A 19,639-nucleotide genomic window follows, 5' to 3' on the forward strand; every position below is an offset into this window, starting at 1 on the left:
ACTTTAAGCCAGCATCTATAGACACTTCATGTGAAGGAGAGCTTCAGGTTGGCAAAGGAGACGAAGTCACAATTATACTGCCACACATCCCTGGATCCACACCACCATTGACTATGTTCAAAGGAAACAAACGGCCTTACCAGCAAGACTGTGTACTTATTATTAATCATGACATTGGTGAATATGTGCTGGAAAAACTCAGTAGCAGCGTTCAAGTGAAGAAAATAGGAGCTGAAGGAAACAGTAAAATCCAGACCCAAATGGAACAACAGCCCACTCGTACCCCACAGCCATCACAGCCACCACCACCTCCACCACCTGTCCCATTCAGAGCTCCAATGAAGCCTCCAGTTGGACCCAAAACTTCTCCCTTGAAAGATAACCCCTCGCCTGAACCTCAGTTGGATGACATCAAAAGAGAGCTGAGGGCTGAAGTTGACATTATTGAACAGACGAGCAGCAGCAGTGGGAGCAGCTCCCCGGATTCTGAGAGCTCTTCGGGAAGTGATGACGACAGCTCCAGCAGTGGAGGGAGGACAATGGCCCAGCCTCTTCTCCACAGCTTTCACACCAGCAGCCCTCCAACAGCAGGCCTGCCATTGCCAATGGAACCAGCCGGCCACAAGGAAGCAACCCGCTTATGAACACCCTCAGAAATGACTTACAGTTAAGCGAGTCTGGCAGTGACAGTGATGACGAGCACTGGATCTTTGAAAATCTACTTTTTGGTGCACAAACATGGTGCAAGCCCGGGCTGCTCTAGCGTGGAGTCCATTGCCAAGAGGAAAATATTATGGATCAGTGACCGTAGTAGGAGTCTGAGGCTCTGGAGCGCTCAGATAGTCAAGTCTTTAACTTAGTGGTGATGGGTGATTTTCTCATGTAATTTTTGAACAATCTCACGTTTCAAGGTAGAACTGTAGAAGAACTAACAGAATTATATTTCTATTTAGTTAACATTGTTAATGAGAAACAGACAAATGTGCCCTAGTCTAGGTTACTCAGAGGCCATTCCTTAACCAGGCCAGTCAGTTTGGCCAAGGAGTCTGCACTAGTGAAATGAAACAGTCTTTCAGGGGATAAGGACAGAGGAGGAAACCTCAAACAGAAATACGTTAAAACCACTTTAAATTGTTGACACAAAGTGGTAAGGAAGTTTTGTCTGACCCAGCCTGATAAGCCTAGGTAGAAATGGACTTCAAGACAGAGTGCTTGAATGTCAGCTGGCTGGGACCCAGGAGATCTGCTGGCTGACCCCTCCATTTACAGACTAGGAAAGGGAAGCGCCCAGCTAGCTATGGCCAGTCTCCTATGCACTGCCTGCCCCCTTCCCAGGCTTTTCTCTCTACTCCTTCCCTTGAATATCATTTATTGGAATCAGATTCTTATGCGTGGGACTTTTAGGTGTACATTGGAGCTTTGATTAGATTCCAAAAGACAAAAGTGTTGGGTACTTCTAGCTTGAATTCAGATCCACACAGTCCCTGAATACGTAAAGCTGAGTGAGCAAATTAAATCAGCAGCCATTGTGCTGATGTGTGTGACTGAATTAAGCTGGGGCTTTTGGTTCCACGTGGATCTATACAAAGTGTTCTACAGCCATTGGATTTGAGCAAGGGGAGGTAGGAGTACACGAGAGGTGTAGTGAAGAACCTCTCTGAACAAATGAACTAGCAGTAAGTTTCCAAGCACAGGACTCTACATAGGAGTTCTGCAGTATGAAATGAAACATTCTTTGATAGGGTATGTCTGTGCATGCTTTTGTACCACTGTCTGTGCCTGACTCCCAGACTAATTTGTATTTTTTTATATACAACTAGAAGAAAGTCACAAGATTGCCTTCTACAATGTACAGTTTCTAAATGAATCTGTTGTTGTAGGAAACTGGTCACTAGTAAATGTTCCATATGGAGTGAGTGTGTGATAAATCATCCTATAATTAGTAAGGAGTAGCCCATTTCTATAGTTTGAATGAATATGTCCTGGGAAGTTTCCATCTACTTTTTGGTTTAGCAGGCACCAAGACAGTAATAATAATTTTCCTCTTTGAAAACCCCCTACTCAGATGCCTCTCCCTCCCCAGCTAGTAGAGGAAAGCAGTCTAGACCTAGAAAGGAAGTAGCCTGTGGTAGGGGATTTTGTTTGTTTGTAGAGTTGACTATTGTCACCCACATAGTGACCCCACTGAGCTGGAGATGGGGACAGGCAGCCATTGGCTAGCAGCACGCTCACACCACTCCACCCAAGTTGGGGTCACAGGTATGCCCTGTGCCCTGCGGTGGACTCTCAATCTGTTGTGTGGTTTCAGTGGATTTGGTGGCAGGTAGGAACGTACTTATAGTGGGTTGATAATTGCTTTATGATTCTTTGATAATGACAGCTCAGGGACGGTGAAGGTCATGATTGGGAGACTTGAATTGTTACTGGATGTGGGAATTGCTTCACTGCTCTTAACCTGCTCAAACTGAGGCAGGTTCCAGGAACTTGAACTAAAAATGTCTATTTAAGTCTTTCTCTTTTTTTCCCTCCCTTTTGTCTTCAAAAGCCTTGATTTATTTATATAGACAGAACTGTGGTTTTTGGCATGTTGGGCCAAGACTTTTGTTTCTATAGGAAGTACTTGCATGTATCACCAGGCTTGGTGAGTCAAGCTTTCTGAGCTTGAGACCCTTTCCTGTCATCTGTCCTACCCAACACTGCACAGTTATTCCATAGCACAGCTCCATTTTGTTTTCTGCACAAAGTCTTGGGTGGTTCCGTTCCTGTAACCCCTAGTTTTACCCACCAGAGTAAGGAATCTTTTCTTTTTAGAAGTCAAGAATTTTGCCTCACAGATGGCTTCTCCTAAATAACCTTGTGCTAGCCAAACTGGACTTGTTCCTGCCTCTCAGCCTCTCCACCTACAAACCCCATTCCTGAGCCCCCATAGGTGCCATTTTTTTTTTTTTTTGAGACAGAGCCTCAAGCTATCCCCCTAGGTAGAGTGCCATGGCATCACGCTCACAGCAACCTCCAACTCCTGGGCTCAAGCGAGTCTCCTGCCTCAGCCTCCCAAGTAGCTGGGACCACAGGCGCTCGCCACAACACCCGGCTGTTTTTTGGTCGCAGCCATTATTGTTGTTTGGTGGGCCCCCGGGCTGGATTTGAACCCACCACCTTAGGTGTATGTGGCTGGTGCCTTAGCTGCTTGAGCCACAGGCGCCGAGCCAGGTGCCATGTTTTGTTGTCTCTTTCAACCCACATGGAATGTCCTGTGTGTACATACTGACCTTTCTCTTGCTTGCGCTCTGGTTGGTATGAGCTCCTTAAAAGCAGAGACTGTCACTCTCCTCTCTATGCCCTGGTATGTCCACAGGAATAGACATTCAGATGCTTATAGCTTGGTGGGGGAGGAGGAAGAGAAAACTAACCAGAGCAGTACAGGAAACATTACAATACAGAAAACATTCCAATCATTTGGAGCAGCTGGAAATGTCCATGTTGAGCTTCATAATTTAGAAGTCTTTAACTGAATTGTTAAAATTGCCTTTTCTTTGCTCTGTACAATGTCTACTATACTGTAGGTCATATAGGCAAGATGAAATGACTTAAGTCTCAAGTGTCTGAAGAGCCACAGTAAGCCTTAGTAAACATGGGATTTGGGGAAACAATACAAATAAACTAGAGACTTATAATAATGCCACTCATTAACTATTTTGATTTCTGTTGCAGAATCATTTTTTCCATGTGAGGTGTTAATATGTGTATCAGTGGTGGGAAATCTTGAAAATTCCAAAATCCTTCCCTATTTGAGAGAGGCTGGTTCAGTAGGATATGTTGTGTGTGTATGTGTATGAGTGTGCGCGCGCGCATGAATGATGTATTTATTACATTATTTTGGAAGAAGATTAGTCTGTTATGTGGATATATATTAGGTATAGCCAAATGGGATCTTTCCATTTGGTGAGGAAGGTAGGATTTCTGAAACTCAGGCCTTAACCAGTAGGTTGGAAGACAAGACCAATTGAAGTGTTATGAAATACATGTTTTTGTGGCTTCTGTTATTTCTGTCTTGGGTTCATTGTTTCATTCTTCAATGATTTTTAAAATCTTGTGCCTAAAAGTTTGTTTTGCTTAATTACAAAGTAGACATGCATGTTTTCATTTATGTAAAATATTTGCTGTGTAAAAGGTTTTTGTTGTTCATTCTCTTTAAAAAATCATTTTATCAGCTGGGCATGATGGCTCATGCCTGTAAACCTAGCACGCTGGGAGGCCAAGGTGTGAGGATTGCTTCAGGTCAGGAGTTTGAGATCAGCCTGAGCAAGAGTGAGACCTGTCTCTACAAAAAAGAAAAATTCGCTGGGTGTGGTGGTGCACACCTATAGTCCTAGCTACTCAGGAGGATTGCTTGAGCCCAGGAATTTGAGGTTGCTGTGAGGTAGGCTGAGGCCATGGCACTCTAGCCTTGGCAACAGAGGAAAACTGTCTCTCAAAAAGAAAAAAGTTATATTTGAATAAAAATGATCAACTATTAAAAAAAAAGAACAGGAGAATATTTCCTCACAGTTCTGGGGGGCTGAAAGGTTCAAGGTCAAGGTGCCAGCATCTGGTGAGGCCTTTCTTGCCATGTCAGAACATGGCAGAAGGCATCACATGGGTAAGAGAAAGCAAGAGGGGGGTGAAACTCATACTTTGTAAGGAACCCATTCCTGAGATAACAAACCCACTCCCATGATAGCAGCATTAATCTGCTCACGAGGGCTCCTAATGACTTAATCACCTCTCAACACTGCTGCACTGGGGATTAAGTTTCAAATACATGAACTTGGAGTGAGTTCAAACCCTACTGCACACACCAATAGTAGCCAAAATGTCTCAAGCACATATCCTATACCAGGCACTGTCCCAAGCACTTTAGACATCCAAGTGTACCTGATACAATGACAATCCTATACATTTGGAACTATTTCAACCTCAATTTTGTAGATGCAAAGGAACTTGCTTAAGATCAGGAGCCACGTGGCAGAGCCTGAATGTGAACTCCCAAGTCACACTCAGCTGATGCTCTATACCAATACCTGTGGCAAGGTGGCAGCATCATTGGAAACATTCCAGGTAATGTCCCAAGAGGGCAACAGAAAACTAACATGGGTGTGACAGACCTGCCATTGTTCCCAGCATGTTGGCTGCTGCAAAGTGGTGGGGTCTGAGCAAAGGAGAAGGAATGGAGTGGCATGTGTTGCCTGTGCTCTGAGTACTGAGCATAAGAGCTGCTGATGAGGGCTAGGGCCCAGCAGGCCGGTCCCTACAGCTGAAGACAAGTGACAATGAATGTGGCCTTGTCGTATTACCCCCCTTGCCCTTCTGCCCTCTGAGGGGCAGTTGGTCAAAGGTGGCAGTATTTAGGTCATGCTCTCCTTTGTTTTCTTAGGACTCCCCACCTCCAAAGCCCGTACCTGCATACACATGCACTAACAGGCAGGTGGACGCTTAGCACTTGGCATGTTTGGGAAATAAGGATAGGGCTCCTCTGCTTCCCCGGGGGACTACGGCGTGAACATATGATGCAGAACGGTTCTTATTCTCTCTTGAGTCCCTTCCTTCCCCTCTCTGTCTCTCTGCCTCTCCACTTCCCCTGTCCTTGGTGGCATTCCTTCCTTCCTGTCCCTTGATTTTAGTTTGTTTTGTCCTTCAAACTGTGGTTCTATGTCCTCTGAGAGGTCACAGATGCCCTTGAGAACACTGTGAAAGCTCTAGATTGCCTCACCCTCAAGATACACAGATAACACCCACATATGCATTCACACGTGTGTGTGGGCACGTGCATGAAGCTTTTCTGTAGACACACTGTGGGTCTCTCCCGGCCTTCAGAGATCTCTGGTCTATGGGTGAAATTATTCCCTTACCCCTTCCACACCCACTGCAGACAAGGGCTTCACTCCTTATATCCTCTCCATAGACCAGATAGGGGACAAGCTAGGTACCACAGATCCTCTCTTCTCAGGCCCTGTTCATGGGCAAGTGATTGAAGGCCTGGACACTGAGGACAGGTCTTCTGGGTAAAAATTTTGGTTCTATCCTTTAGTTATGTGTCCTTGGGTAAGTCTTCACCAACAAATTGAGAATAACCATATATTCCTTATAGGGATTTATTATGCTTCCTTGCATTAATAAATATCAAAGCACTTAGATCAATGCTTGGCAGGGAGTTAAGTGACATTAATATTTGCCACTTTTATTATTTGGATGTTCAGTAAAAAAGGAAGAGGCTGAGGCTTTGTTTTGAGGATCTATTATAGCCTCACCCCTTGCTTTTTGTTTTAGGGGTTAGCAGGACTAATAAGAATTGTCCTAAATAATTTAAACATCTAGGAAACATTTGAGCTCTCTGGGGATGATTAACATACACTTATTACCATCAAGGAGTTTAAAATTTAGCCCCAGAATTAAAATAGCTGGCTGGTGCAACTCTAATGCAGTGCAGAATCTGACAAATGGCTCAAGAGAGGAATAAATACAGGGCCAAGGAAGACGCTGCCCAATTTTGGGGATGGAGGCTTTAGGGAGGGAGGGCATGCAGCTGAGCCATAAAGAATAAACCATCTTACATCAGTCAGACATGCTCATGTGGAAAGCAGGGTCTTTAACTCAGAGGAGTGGCATAAAGAGGTGGTGAGGTGGCTGGCGTTAGAAGTGTCTGGGGGATAGGGAAGCCCAAAGAAGGGTCTGTTTGGGGGAATGTTAGGAGAAATGGCTGGAGAGACCCCTAAAGATCCACTTTTCAGAATGTGTCCCCATCATTAAGTGCCACATGACCATATCTATTTTTTTACATTTGAAAGTATATCTCTAGGATATGTAGGGAAGCAGAAAAGATCATTTCCCCATGCTACAACAAGATACAAACTAGACAGCCATCACATTAATGACTTTTTGTAAACCCGTTAGAAAACTGAAGTTAAGGAACTGAGGTCACATGATAAGCAGTCATCCTGAAGAGAGACAGGTGCCTGCAGGAAAAATTAGGTCCTGTTTAGTTGGCTGTCTGGGGGAAGATGCCACTGGATACCACACAAGCTGGTAGAAATGCTAAAACAGAAATTTTAATTATTTGCTGGAGGACAAATATGAGAGTGTGAAGCTCCTGGGAGTTGCAGTCAAAGGGGAGAAGATTCCTATCCTTTTTCAGATTTTCCTGCAGGAACCCCACCAGAGTCTCTTGGGGAGTATCCAGAGACATTGGCTGGCAGATGGGAGTGGCAGCTTGTACTTAAGCTCCACACGGACCTGTGTTCCTTGCAGAGCAAAGGATTTAACTTCCAGAGGCCACTTCCTCCAGACTCCCTGTCTCACCTGAGTGGTTGGGGGACCCAAACAAACTGTAATTTGCAAAAGGAAGAGCTTCAGGAATGTAGATTGAAAATGCGATACTGATGGGTATTCATTGCTGCAAGGGGAGGAATAGAAATAGAGGGATAAAACTCTACCCTTAGAAGAGGGACAGAAACACTAGTGAAAGCTACATCCCAAGAGACAGGCCCATAACCCATTCTCCAAAACTGACATTTCCTCAGAAAAATCACAGAATGCTCTCTAGCCTCCATACCCTACCATCCGGCTTATGAGCCTTCAATAAGAATAATAGCAAATAAATAATAGATGGGAGAGCTCAAGAGACAGAATATGAAAGACAAAGAGAAAATCTTGACATCACTTGTAGAGAGACAAAAAGAAAAATTACAAAAACAAAAATCTCCCTTACCTACAAAGAAATGAGAGCAAAAATATGGCAGATTTTTTGTCAGAAACCATACCAGTAAGAAGACAGTGGAGTAACAACTGCGAAGTGTTGAAAGAAAGAAATTTTGTCAACCCAGAATTCTATATCCAGTGAAGATATCCTGCGAAAGTGAAGGAGAAATGAAGATGTCTTTAAACAAAAACTGAGGGTATTCATTACCAAGAGGACACAACATATGTTAAAAGAGATTCTTCAGGAAGAAGGAATATTAAGGTAAGAAACTTAGATCTACCCAAAGAAATGAATAGCCTTGGAAATGTGATAAATAAAGGTGAAAAATATTTTTAAAATTTTGAGTTGCTGGCTTGGTGCCTGTAGCTCAGTGACTAGGGTACCAGCCACATACACCAGGGCCAGTGAGTTCAGACCCAGCCTGGGCCTGCCAAACAACAATGACAACTATAACCAAAAAATAGCCAGGCATTGTGGTGGGTACCTGTAGTCCCAGCTACTAGGGAGGCTGAGGCAAGAGAATCACTTAAGCCCCCAAATTGGAGGTTGCTGTGAGGTGTGACACCATGGCGCTCTACCTAGAGCAACACAGTGAGACTCTGTCTCAAAAAAATAAAATAAAATTTTGAGTTGCTATAAAAATGTATAAAACAGTAACAGTAATAATGTATTGGTGTTGATATCATATGTAAATGTGAAATGTATGACTATAGTAATACAAGAAATGGGAGGAAAGAACTAAAGTCAGTATTTTGTCATAAGGTCCTTTCACCACAGATGAAATAATATAATATTATGATAAAATGTTATAATCAAAGATTGACTTAGCTTATTTTAAAATGCATCTTGTACCAATAGGACCAGCAAGATTAAAAAGTTAAAATTGTAAGTTAATAGAAAAAACAAAACAGAATCATAAAAATGCTCAATTAAAACCAGAACGGGAGAAAAATGGGGAAACAAGAAACAAATAACAAATATGATGAAGAGAAAAGAGCTAACAAAAGTGGTAAACTTTAGTACAAACCTATGAAAATCACTTTAAATGTGAATGTTCTAAATACACTAATTAAAAAACAGACATCAGATTGAGTTTATTAAAAAATCAAGCCTCAATTATATTCTGCCTACAATGTATCTGTTTTAAATATACTGCAAAAATGTGGATAAGTTAAAAGGAATGAAGAAAAATATACTATGAAAACATTAATCAAAAGAAAGCAGGAGTAGTCATTTTAATTTAGAAAAATCACTGTCAATTTTAGACAAAATATTATGGACCAATGTGACCAACTTATAGAACACTTTATTCAACAACAGTAGAGTCCACATTCATCTCAAGTGCACACGGGACAGTCATCATGATAGACCACATCCTGGGCCATAAAATAATCTCTACAACTTTGAAAAGAATAGGGCTCGGCGCCTATAGCTCAACCAGCTAAGGCGCCATTCACGTACACCTAAGGTGGCGGGTTTGAATCCCCAGCCCGGACCCGCCAAACAACAATGACGACTGCAACCAAAAAAAAATAGCCAGGCGTTGTGGCGGGCGCCTGTGGTCCCAGCTACTTGGGAGGCGGAGGCAGGAGACTCGCTTGAGCCCAGGAGTTGGAGGTTGCTGTGAGCTGTAATGCCACGGCACTCTACCCAGGGGGACAGCTTGAGGCTCTGTCTCAAAAAAAAAAAAAAAAAAAAGAATAGAAATAATACAATGTGTATTCCTGAACTGTATCAAAATTAAACTAGAAATCAATAAGAGATATCCAGGAAAGCCTAATAACTTGGAAATTAAATACTATTCTTCTAAATAGCCCATGAGTCAAAGAGAAGATATCTCAAAGAAAAAAAGTATTTTGAAGTAAAAGAAAATTAAAATATGACATATCAAAATTTGTGGGATGCAGCAAAAGCAGTCTTTAGAGGAAAATGAATAGCACCAAATGCCTATATTAGAAAAAAAGAAAAATCACAAATAAATTATCTACATTTTCACCACAGGAACCTTAAGAAAGAAAGCAAGTGAAACCCGAAGCAAACAGCAAGAAGAAGCTAACAAAAACTAGAGTAGAATTCAGTGAAATTGAAAACAGGACAACAACAGACTCAAAGAACTAACAGCTGGTTCTTTAAAAGTATATCCCTCAAATAAATTCCCAGGAGTATGTGAATTTTAAATTTGGAAAGGTATCACCACATTGATCTCTCAAAGTCAATATCAATTTGCACTCCCACTCCAGAATATGAGAATCTGACTTTCTGCATATTCTTGTTTCTATTGTACATGATCAATATTTTTATTCTTTGCCAGTCTAATAAGTTGAAATGATATCTCTTCTTGAAAAGTTTTACATTCTTCTTCATGTGTTTCTAAGTTGATTGGGATATATTTTTCTTATTCATTAGGTGATAATTTTCTTCTTGATTTAAAAGTGTTGTTTAAATGGTTAGTTTCAGATATGACAAATTTCCCTGACTTTGTCCCCTGTATTTTGACTTTGTTTATTGCATTTGCTACTATAAAATTTATGAATCTTCTCTTTGATGGCTTTTGTTTCTATGTGTTGCTCAGGGAAGTCTTGCCTATCCAAGATTCTTTTAATTCTTTTATTATTTGATTTTTACGCTGAAATTTCTGGTCCATTTGTAATTCATTTAGGCATAAGGAGTGTGTAAGTGATTGAATTTTAAGATTATTATTGGGCATCTGAAAAGCAGTTTTTTTGCTCTTTTTCTTTGAAGTTTCTATTTTTTCTACACATGATTTATGTTTATTGAGAAAAACCTGAAAATAAATAAGAAAAATGAAAAAACAAACCCACAACCACATCATTTAAGATACCTACTTTTTTTTACTGCATAACATTTTTCTATGAAAATATAACTTTTTTTTTATATACAAGAAATGGAATTGCAGTTTGCATCCTGGCCTTTTTTTTTTTTATTTCAAAATATTAAGGAGGTACAAATGTTTTTGGTTACATGGATCACTTTTGTAATGCCCGAGTCAGGGTTACAAGTGTATCTGTCACCCAGGTAGTGTTCCTCAGACCCGTTAAATAGGTTTTTGTCCCTCCCCTTCTCCCCCCTTCCCTCTGCTTGATTACCACTGAGTTTTACTTCCCTTTGTGCACATGTGTGTTCACCAGTCAGTTCCAATTTAAGAGAGTACATGTGGTGTTTGTTTCCATTCTTTTAGATACTTCACTTAGGATAATAATCTCCAGTTCCATCTGGATTGTTGCAAAAGGGATTTTTCAATTCACAAGACATCGCAGCTATCTTTCCAAGTGCATATTTTTAGTTGTGTTTTCGGTGGAAATTATTATGAGAGTTGAGGAAGGTGAATACAGGTGGTTGGACCAACCAACTCCTCTTCCTTAAAGCTCAGCGTGGGCAGGGAGGAGAGAGCAGCTTGAGGACCAGCTGGGTTGGAGAGTCGTATTTTAAGGATGGATGAAGTGCCCATCCCATAGGCCAAGGAACAACTGAAAAATTCTGGGGTGAGGGGGTGCAGAGAGGAGGAATTCTCCCCCCAGGGGATGAGAGAAGAGGAGGAGAGGAAGGTGAGGGGACAGGAACACTGAAGCAGAAGGGATGGGATTTCACTGTTTACTCCATGTGGTTCTGATCTCCCTGAAGCAGATGAAGTTATTGGCTGGGAGTGATCAGGACTAGAGTGAGTTTTGGGCCTCCAGGAAGTGGGAGCTTTTGGAGCAGAGGCTCTGGGAAGTTCATCAGGGAGTCAACAAGAGCAGCAGCGAGACGCCAAGTAGAGGAACAGTCAGAGCAGCCACGTAGCTCTGCCAGCACCACTCTGGAGCCAAAAGAAGGGCAGAGAGGAAGGGTGCTTGGACATGGCCATGGTGGAGATGGGTCAGGCCAGGCCCTAGGCTGGGGGAAGCACCATTGGGTGTCCAGAACTGAGGACAAATGCAGGGGAAGGCTGGCTCCCGTCAGCACCGGGCTCTGCTCTCTGCTCTTGTAAGTCTGACTTCTGTCTTCTTATTCCAGGGTTTCCCTCTATGGCCTCCCATGCATTTGGTTGGCCCCACCTGACTGCCAGCCTTATTATCCCCTTCTCCTCTCATCTGGGGCCTCCTGATCTCCAGGTTTAGATGCCTCTGCATCTTCAGATCCCAGGGAGCAGGGAGATTCAAGAAGTGCCCTCCCCACACCCCACATCCTTGAACTCTTCAGCAAGGCACCAAAGTTCTCCATGCATCCTTGCCCAAGAGCATCAGATAGCTTCCTGTCACCCTGAGGTCCCACCTGCATGACGGTGTCTTGAACATCTTGTACAGAGATGCTTCAGACCAAGCTGCCCCCTGAAGGAAGTTCAGAGCTAGTGTCTCAATCCATGTGGGCTGCTGTGACAAAGTGCCACAGATGGGGTGGCCCATAAGCAACAGAAATTCCCTTCTCACAGTTCTGGAGTCTGGAAGTCCAAGGTCAGTGTGCCAGCCTGGTCGGAGGGTGAGGCTCTTTTCCGGGCTGCAGACTTGTGGCTTCTCACTCTCCTCACCTGGTCCATGTTAGCTCTCTGGCTTGCTGCATCCTTCTGATCTAAATACCTTCCAAAGACTCCACCCTTATACCCATCACACTGGGATTAGGGTTTCAACATATGCATTTGGGGAAGACACAAACCTTCAGTTCGTTGCAGAGGAAGCAATAGAGGTAACTCTTCCTGGCAAATAATTCCAACACAGTGGGGCATATGCCAAGAGAGGTCTGCAAAGGGCAGCCCTACCTAGAGGTGGGCCCTAAGGGACAGCAGGAGGAGGAAGGGGAACTCCATGCAGAAGGAACCACATGTGTGAAATTTCCATGTCAAGAAGACCTTGCAATGTAGGGTTGTTCAAGAACGGGTGACCAGGGCCTATGGCAGGACACTGAAGGCCCTAACCCTAGACCAGTTGTCCTCAAACTATGGCCCGTGGGCCATATGCAGCCTGACTAGGACATTTATCTGGCCTGCTGGGTGTTTTTGCCATCATTGCCTGTCCTGCTTAGCAACCGACTCGCCCTAGGGCCCACAGTCCGGCCTTCCAAAGGTCTGAGGGACAGTGAACTGGCCCCCTGTTTAAAAAGTTTGAAGACCCTTGCGTCCTAGACAGAGCTGGTTCTCTCTTGGTTGCTTTGCCATGAGCTCCACATGGGTCCGAGACACTGGCCCCACTCTTGGGTCCACCCCAGCCATGACACATTGAACCTACAGGCTGGGCATTTCTCCCTCTGTCCCCTGAACTGATCTCTGCCTGTGGAAAACATCTCCCCTCTTTTCCCAATGCTGTAATTCCACCCTAGGCCCAGGAAGGGTTGACAGGGGTTCTCATTCTCACCTGGGGATGTCTGTGGTCTGTTCCTATTTTATGCAAGTTTTCAAGCCGAGCCACTCCCTCCCTGTCCCTGAGTCTCAGTTTCTTCACCCATGCCTGGGAGGGGAGCCCTGAGGGGGCCCTGGGAGATGTGCCCGCAGCCAGGGCTGGCCCCTCTGCCTTTCCTTTCTTTCCTTTTGTGCTGCTGTTTTATCTCCAACCTTGCTGAAGTGGCGATTTATGCTAATCCTCTCCGGCAGGACACGTTGTGTACTGTGGTTCATCATATGCTAATAACATAATTATGCGGTTATAAGATCAGGTCAGCAGAACATCGACCAGGATGGGCAATAAATCAAAGCCAGGCGTTTCAGAGAGAAGGTCCAAATGTCTCTTTAGCAAGGCCTCTCCGGGCTCCCAGCCCAGGGCGCGAGGCTGCGAAGCTGGCCCGTGCGGAGGAAGGAATGTGAGGCGGCTGCCAGGTTGTTAGAAGCAGGGAGAGGTCAGTCCTCCCACACCAGACCGGAGGAGCACCGGGGCTGTCACCAACCAGCTCTGAAAAATGGATCAGCCTCTAAATGGCACTTAACGTGTTTCTGGATCTTGCTCCTGTCTGAACAGGGCCCTGGTCTAAAAGGGGACCCTGGGTTCTTAGCCTGATATGATCCTGATAACCATATTGAAAAAGCAAAGAAGCGTGGAGAGGCTTATTAACCTGCTTGTTAGGTGCCTAAACCAGCTTCTTCGTGCCTGGTGACACGAGAACCTGGTCTTCTGACCCTAGAATGACATTATTTCATTACCTTCAACATGTCCTGGAACACTTGCTGGCTACTATGGTTCTCTGGAGCTGAGGGAGCAGGGAACCCAGAAGGCTGGGACGCCGATGGGTAGCTCACTCACCTGAGCGAGCACAGACCCCTTCTTGGAGCGCTTTGTGCATAGCAGTCGTTGAATTCTCACAATGCTTTTAAGTAGGCAGCATTTTCCCAATCTTACTAGAACGCTGAAACTTGTAGAGGTTGAGTAAGTTGTGACTGATGCAGTTTCTGGCTACCCACACCAGGGAAGGAGCTTGCACCCTAACCCCTGAGGGGCCATTTGCTGACCTTGCCTAGTGTCTGTCCCTCCACATGGATGGGGATGGAAGGCTTTGGTAGACCTGGGTTCATGGTTATTGCAGGGGAATGGCAAACCACCTCCTCCCTTTCCTCCCTGAGTCTGATTTGCACAGGTGCGTGGGAACCTCACCCTCCCACCTCTGGGAAGGGTTAGCCTATGGCAAAAATAGCAGCTCTGTGTTTGAAGCTTCCCAAAGTGAGATGCTGGCTTGAAGGGAACAGTTGTTTCTGGGATGTCTTAAGCCTGCTTTTTTAAAAAAGGTGAAAGTTGGCTGTAAGAAAAAAAGAGAAAGAATTCTGAGTATTTACAAGGATCAGAATCACGGGAACAGGTTTAGTGGGGACCCCCTCACTGTGCCCTCTGGCAGAAGCTGTTAGCTCTTCAGAAAAGGACTACCTTCCACAGTGCCCATGACCCAGAGGACTCTAATCTGGGGGCAGCCCCAGAGTCGCTGTGGTGAGCTCCAGAGGGTGCCAGGCCACTGATGTCCAGCCATCAACTATTGGGTTGAACGAGAAGAAACAGGATGAGCAGGAGAGAGACAGTCAGGAGGGTGGGAAGCAGCTGGTATGCAACCAGGGAGACTTCGGGGAGCTGAGTAATAAATTTGTCACACCCTATTGCTATGGACCCTCACTCTCCTTTCTGCTGGGAGAACAGGCAGAAGATTTGTTTATGGAAATCCACAAGGAGGGTTGATGAGGCTGGGTGGGGGCCCTCCTCTCATCTCTTTCTGGAAACTTCCCACTCCCAGGAGCCCCTTCCCTTCCAAGAACCTCCCAGAACCTGGATTTCATTAAATACTAAAGAGATAAAACACTGTATAGTCATCTGCAAGATCTGCATTCTTAAAGACCCACATTAGCAGTTGTCAAAATGGGGCCCCTGGATCAGAACTGTCCAGGGCACCTGGAGCGTGTGAGAAATTCAAAGCCAGCTAAGTTCAGATTTGGCAGCAGGGATGGGAACGCATCTCTCTGTCCTTAGTGGCTACCCTCAGTCTGCTGATAGCCCAGTAAGGTTCCCTTGTCCTTATGAAGTGGGGACAGAATCAGCATTTACAGACCACCACATGAGGGCCAGGCATAACACCCCATATAACATCTGTCTTTCACAGACAAAGAAAGCGAAGTTCAGGCAAGTTCAGCGACTTGCCTAGGACCGCACAGAGGAAGCAGCACAGCTGGTGTTTGGACCCCAATCTGCTGCTCTCTAAACCCCTTGAGTAGAGCAAATGTTTTCAAACTTTTTGGTCTCAGGACCTTTTCACATCGTTAAAAATTATTGAGGACCTCAGAAGAGTTTTTGTTTACATGTGTTGTATCTAAGTGATATTTACCATATTAGAAGTTAAAGCTGAGAAAGTCTATTTAAAAAAAAAATTTCAGATCAGTATGAGATTAATATTCAGTTAGGTTACACAGTTTGCATCTGTGAGGTTAAAGTCCAAGCTTTAGCTGTGTCCTTCACTCAGGAAGTGTGCCATGTATCCATGCAGTGGGTTGGGAGCCCACCAACCCCCCTTCCCTTCCTTCCCCCTACTTGAATCCAACTGAGTTTTTCTCTCATGTGAACTCGTAGTTGTTAATCTACTAGTTTCATTTCAGTACTGAATTTGTGTGATGGTTGTCTTTCTAGTTCTCCAAGTCAAAGCTGAGAAATTCTTATAATGTTAATTCATTTTAAACAATGATGAACCCCTTACAGGTTGAACATACCTCAGGTGCTTTAAGAAAACACAGATTTCCCAAAATAAAAAATATTTAGTGAGAAGGATGACATTGTTTCACATTTTTGCAAATCTCCGTAATACCTGGGTAAAGAGAAGACAGCTAGATTCTCACCCCTGCCTTCCATCTGTTGTGAAACGCCACTGTATGCTTGTGAATGAGATGAATACATGTGAATGAAAAAGGCAGATGCCGTGCTAGTATTGTAGTAGTTTTGCCCTTGTAGACCCCTGAAAGAATCTTGAGGATCCCAGAAGTCGCAGACCACACTTTGAGAACTCCTGGAGGGATCATCCTAACTCAAGGCCTGGTGGATGCTCATTCTCATAATCCATCTTTTGTACACGGCTCCTAGATTAAGTCCCCAGTCTGACTTCTGCTGGGCTGTCATGCACAGACTGAGAGGTGGCCTTGGGGGAGGGGGAGAGGAGGCAGAGTGGGAACCCTTCTGTGCCCTTACTTAGGAACTGTGCCCCTCTGGTGACACTAAGGAAGTGTGGGTTACTGGCTGCTGGCTTGGAACAGCCTCAGGCCTCCCTTGGGGTGCAGTCTGTGGAGGCAGGATGCCCGGCTGCCCTACCTATGAACTGCAAGGGCAAGCAGAGTCCACGATTCATTTCTGGCCTCAAGTTCACCACATAGTAAGAACATGGGACAGCATCATAGCCTCTAGGATGTTCAAACTTGGTGAGACCTACGGTGGGGAAACTGAGGTCCAAAGAGTGCGACCTACCCAAGATCCTATGGTGCCGTTCCTGGGAGGGCCAAGCTGAAACCCAGGTGCTGCCTCTGCTGCAGATCCTCTGAGGAAAGCTGCTTGTCTGGGGGAAACTGAGTCAGAGGATGGAATTACCAGCCAGGATCTACAGAGAAGATGCTATGAGTCAAGGTTACTCGTTGCTGAGAGGCTGTTTTCTTTTCTTTTTATTTTAATGGAGACTCTGGGAATAAACTATCACTTCTACAACAACCATGTTCTGCATGTCACAGGGACTGTGGCGGCCATGCTAGGTGTTGTCAGGGCTAAAAAGCAGAGAGAAGTGTCGGGCCACCCACTGCAGGGGGCTCAGTTCTGGTGCTCCTTCCTCCCTGCACGTGCAGGGCCCTAGGACCTCATGTAGCCCAGGCATTCTTCTCTGTTTCCACTAAACATCTGGGGCGTCCCTTCTGCCAGGGGCTGCGCTTATTGCTGGGGACACTCACAGTCCTCACCCTTGAAGTAGGGGACCATGTCAATAGGGGGTGGTTAATATTTCCCAGGGATAGGCATAGTGTAAGGAGGAGATGGATGAGGACGAGCATTTAAGCTGCTGTGGGAATCTGAGAGGCTCGAGGTACTGGAGAGCCCTGAAGTCTGGGATGTGAAGCCAAGTGTGAGGGATGCGGAGGTTCCGGGATGGAGTGCGCCTGGAGGTGGGAGCATCACACTCACTGTCAAGGCTTCTAGGGGTAGCTTGCCCTGGGTTTTAGCATTAGAGCACCTCCCTCCAGCAGAAGAATGATGTATGGCTGCCTGGATTGTGAGCAGCCACAGAAAGGCACTGTCTGTCCCACCTAATGGCTCCCTGTCCCAGGCTTCTCCTGGGTCTAGATGGGGCTGAAGGTAGCCCAGTTCCAGGAAGGAGACAAGAGGAGGGACAAGGCAGAGAGGGAGGGCAGGCAGGATACTGGCGGAGAAGCCAGAGCTGAGCTTGGCACTTAGCTCTGCTTAATTAGCGCCTAGGGACGCATTACTGTGTCTGAACAGCATATCCTACTCTCGGGGTCCTGGGATCTAGGCCTCCCTTGGGGAGTTCCAGAGCCAGGGCAGGATGGCAGCTCCTTATGGGGGTGTTACATCCTGCAGTGCCACTTTCTCTCCACCAAGACATTCTCCCTTCCTTCAGGTAGAAAGGGCAGCTCCCATCCTAAGCTCTCTGTCTGAAGGGTTTTTGTTCAGTCATTTTTGGAAGGCAGACTTTATGTCCCTGGAAAAGTTTGATTTAAAAAAAATACAGTTGTAGGGCAGTGTCCATAGCTCAGTGGTTAGGGCATTGGCCATGTACACTGAGGCTGGTGGGTTCAAACCCAGTCCAGGCCCGCTAAACAACAATAGCAACAACAACAAAATAGCCAGGCATTGTGGCAGGCACCTGTAGTCCCAACTGCTTAGAAGTTGAGGCAAGAGAATTGTTTAAGCCCAAGAGTTTGCGGTTGCTGTGAGCTATGACACCACAGCATTCTACCCAGGGTGAGAGCTTGAGACTCTGTCTCAAAAAAAAAAAAAAAATACAGTTGTAAACTAAGCTTGTATAAATTTATCTTGTTTTGAAAATCTTCCTTGTGTTAAGATGATCACAGATTAAATGTGTTTAGTTAATAAATGTCCTGAAATCCCTGCCATCACATTGCAGAAACCCTGAAGTTCAAGGGCAGGCTGTAGCTGTAGATGAGGGTGTTGGGTGCACTTGAGGACAGTCCTAGGTTATCAACAGAGGCAGAGGGAAAGTTTGAGATTGTGTTTATCACCTTTGTTCTCCTCATCCACAGACCAAAACCAGAAGTCCCAGGAAGCTGGGTGAGAGAGCAGTCCACAATCTGATCGAAAGTTCACGGCAGGAATCAGCACAGATTTCATGGGTGGCTGCTGATGCCAGATTGGGCTCTCAGCAGGACCAGTGGCCTTTTTGCCTCTTGAAGTCTCCACATATTTGCAGGGAATAAAGGGGAAATCTGCTGGCAGACCCTCTCTGGCGTCAGGACAGCCCTGATTCTAGATGGAGGTAGCCCAGACCAAGGACTGTCTTCAAGGTCTGGGATGAGTTCTGTAAAAGAAAAACCAGAGGCACAACAAAATTTTGAAGAGTATATTTGAGTAAGAAGCACCTGATAAATTGGGTAACACTGAAAAGAGATCTGGTGTTCCCATGAGGAATCTTTGTAGACAAGTACTTAAGAGGTAAATATGGAGGCAAAAAAAGTATTATTGTTTTGAGACACAGTCTCACTCTGTCACCCTGGGTAGAGTACTGTGGCATCATAGCTCATAGCAACCTCTAACTCTTGGGCTCAAGTGATTCTTTTGAGGATTACTTCCAAGTAGATGGGACTATAGGTCCCTGCTACAACACCTAGCTAGTTTTCTATTTTTAGTAGAGATGGGATCTTGCTCTTGACTCAGGCTGGTCTTGAACTTCTGAGCTCAAAGGATCTTCCCTCCTCGGCCTCCCAGAGTGCTAGGATTACAGGGGTGAGCCACCACGCCCAGCCTAGAGAAGAAATTATATGATGAGCTGCAGTTATACAGTCGCCTTGTTCGATCTATTCCATTGCAAAGTCCTTAATTATATAATTATAAGTTTGTTGGCTACTTCTGATTGATTGAACTTAAGTTCTATTTTTCTTCTATTTAGGCATTTATAAGAAATCACTCAAGTTAAGTTTAGCCTATGTTTAGTTAAGTTTTGCTAAGTTTAGCAAATTAAGCAAGGTTGAGATCACTAATAAGGTCTAGCTGGTTTTGTGTGCTCAGAGATTACTCAGGTCTTCATTTTCATTTGCTTTAACTTTTCTTACTAGAATGAGGAAAACATCACCCAAGAGCACATGCAGCATGAACAACCACAGCTGCCACTCACTGGTGCCCTGCCATGCCCCAGACACACCATCTACTGTCCCTAAGTACTTGGCATACATTGTCACAATGATTTCTCACAACCCTGTTTTGCAGTCTTGGAAACTGAGGCATGGAG

General features: G+C 44.9%; 1 pseudogene; it reads left to right on the forward strand.

The window, feature by feature from the left end:
- The window catches only part of LOC100941369, a 7,028-nt pseudogene extending 6,265 nt beyond the window's left edge, over positions 1-763 (forward strand).
- Positions 764-19,639: the final 18,876 nt, after the last annotated feature.

Source organism: Otolemur garnettii, unplaced genomic scaffold, assembly GCF_000181295.1.
Source record: "Otolemur garnettii isolate 467f Iridium unplaced genomic scaffold, OtoGar3 scaffold00077, whole genome shotgun sequence".
Classification (NCBI taxonomy): Eukaryota; Metazoa; Chordata; class Mammalia; order Primates; family Galagidae; genus Otolemur; species Otolemur garnettii.